Consider the following 2885-nt stretch of genomic DNA (forward strand, 5'->3'; position numbering starts at 1 on the left):
ACCTTTGGGTGAACCATGGGCTCATCCTGGCCTTTTCATTAGTCCTGTTACCCTTGGGTATAAACCTCTCCTCAGCCTCCTTGCACATTGTTGCTACATATTCCATCATCTAATTAACTGACTTCCCTGCCAATTCTCTGTCCCACTGAACCCGGTTCAGGAAGTTCCTCATTCCTGTGTAGTCCCCTTTCTTGTAGTTTGGCTTCATTCATCCTGGCCTTCCTGCTTCCCCCTCCACTTGTAGCTCTACCGTGTATTCGAAGCTTAAAACCACATGATCGCTGGCCCCAAGGGGTCTTTCATATGTGATGTCCACAAAATCTGCACTACTCAAGGCGAATACTAAGTCCAATCTTGCTGGTTCATCCTCTCCTCTCTCTCTTGTAGTGTCCCTTACGTGTTGGTGCATGAAGTTTTCCAGTACCACCTCCATCATCTTAGCCCTCCATGTGTCTTGGCCCCCATGTGGCTCCAAGTTCTCCCAATCGATCTCCTTGTGGTTAAAGTCGCCCATGATCAGGAGCTTTGCCCTGCATGCATGAGTTCTTCTGGCCACTGCAGCCAGTGTGTCAACCATCGCTCTATTGCTCTCATCATACTCTTGCCTTGGGCTCCTACTGTTCTGTGGTGGGTTATGCATCACTGCAATTACCACCTTGGGACCTCCAGAGTGAAGTGTACCCGCTATGTAATCGCTTGCTTCTCTGCTGTCTCCTTTCTCCTCTCTCCCGTTGGAAATATGGCATCTGTTATCATACCTGTTAGCTTGGTTTCTGTGAGAGCTATGATGTCTGGTGATGCCTCTTTGACTCTTTCATGCCACTCCTCCCTCTTATTTGTTATTCCATCAGCGTTTGTGTACCATACCTTCAGTTTCCTTTCCAACACTGTGGTTTGGGGGACCTGTGAGGGTGGGAGACCTGATAGCATACTGTGGGATTCTATAGCTGGGTGTTGGGTGGAAGCTGTGAGTGTGGATTGTAGTTTGTGTTGGGATGGTGTTCTGAGGATAGTTCTGTGTGTGCTTGCACTTGCTGCTCTGTTCTGCTCTGATTGACCTCTGCTGGTTCCAACCTTGTCTCCTTTTGTAGCTCCTTTTGCTTTTTTGTCTTCTCCCTCAGCTGCTGTCATTCTGTTTGTGTTCTGTCTCTGTCTAGGAACACCCTCATGTACTTTTCCGAGTATTTCAACAGCGGTTTCTCTTGGAGGATCCTGTTCTGTACTGTTTCTGTCCTGAGAATCAGCTTGATCAGTCGTTTTCTCCCCTTGAAGTACCACCCTATTCTCCGAAAATTTACAATCTTGTCCATGTCTTCTTCACCTATTTCCTTGATGATGTTCTCAATCTCCTTTCTTTCTGCCTGCCATCTTTCAGTGTGTGTCCTTTCCTCTCTTTCCTGAAACCCGTGGATAAACACTGATTTTGCCCTTTCCTCCTCCCATTGCCTCTCCCCCTGTGACTCTGGTTCTTGTCTGTACATGGTCATTTTCTCCCTTGTTTTTTCCAATGGCTCTTGGTAGCATTGTTGTGCCTCTGCATTTGACATAACCCCCTCTCCGCCTGCACCCAGGTGCTCTCCCCGTTCACTCCTTGGCCCTTCTTGGCAGGTTGATATGGCCTTAGCATAATTCATATCTCCCTCCTTCCTGTTCGGCCTCTCAGCTTCATATGCTGTGTCTTCTCTGGTCAATGCCCATGTAACTTGCTTCAGCCTGTTTACCTCATCTTCTAGGACTCTTATCCTGGTTATTGCAGTTTCGGCTTGTGCCTCCCAATTCTTCTTCTCCTTCTCCAACCTCTCTTCTAATTTCACAGAAAGCTCTGTCTCCATTTTTTCAGAAAGCTCTCCTAATTTTCTCTCCCACTCATTTGATCCCTGGTTCCTGTGAGTCCCCACCATATTTTTTTTTTAAGAGAAAAGAGAAAGAGAGAGAAGGGAAAGGTAGGAGAGAGGGAGAGAATGAGAAGGGAAAAGGGAGGAGAGAGGGGGAGAGTGAGAAGGGAAAAGGGGGAGAGAGAGAGAGAGAGAGAGAGAGGAGAGATGGGAGAGAGGGGCAAAGAGAGGGGAGAGGGAGAGAGACAGGGGAGAAGGGGGAGAGGGGGAGATGGAAGAGAGAGATGATAGGGGGAGATAGAGGGGAGAGAAAGAGATGGGAAATGGGAGAGGGGAGAGATAGTGAGAAGGGGAGAGATGTTAGAGGGGGAGAGACATTATAGGGAAGAGGTGTTACAGGGAAGAGATGTTATAGGGGAGAGATGGGAGAACGGAGAGTTGGGAGAGGGAAGAGAGAGAGATAGGCAAAGGGAGAGATAGGTAGAGAGAGAGATAGGTAGTGAGAGATATAGGTAGAGAGAGATAGGTAGAGAGAGGTATAGGTAGAGAGGTATAGGTAGAGAGAGGTATAGGTAGAGAGAGGTATAGATAGAGGTAGTGAGAGAGATAGGTAGAGAGGGAGAGAGATAAGTAGAGATAGGTAGAGGTAGAGAGAGAAACAGGTACTGAGAGATAGGTAGAGAGAGATGGGTAAAGAGAGGTAGAGAGATAGGTATTGAGAGAGAAAAAGAGAGAGAGAAAGAGAGGGAGGGATTTCAGGTCAGTTAACAGGAAGGTATGAAATCCTGTGTATGTGTGTGTGTGTGCGTGTGTATGTGTGTATGTGTGCCCCCACTTCTAAGTATTCATACTGCTAATAAATATCAGTAGTAATACCAGTATTTCTAAAACTACCAACAGTGATTCTAGCACTTATCACTTCTACTTATAAAATACAGAAAGTAAATAGGTTGTAAAATTTAGCTTGTCTCAGCTTCTAGGAGTGTCTGACGTCACCCCTCGCTAGGCTTCCCCTCGCTAGGCTTCCCCTCGCTAGGCTGCCCCTCGCTA

The sequence above is a fragment of the Cherax quadricarinatus genome, chromosome 3 (assembly GCF_038502225.1).
Source record: "Cherax quadricarinatus isolate ZL_2023a chromosome 3, ASM3850222v1, whole genome shotgun sequence".
NCBI classification, from domain to species: Eukaryota; Metazoa; Arthropoda; class Malacostraca; order Decapoda; family Parastacidae; genus Cherax; species Cherax quadricarinatus.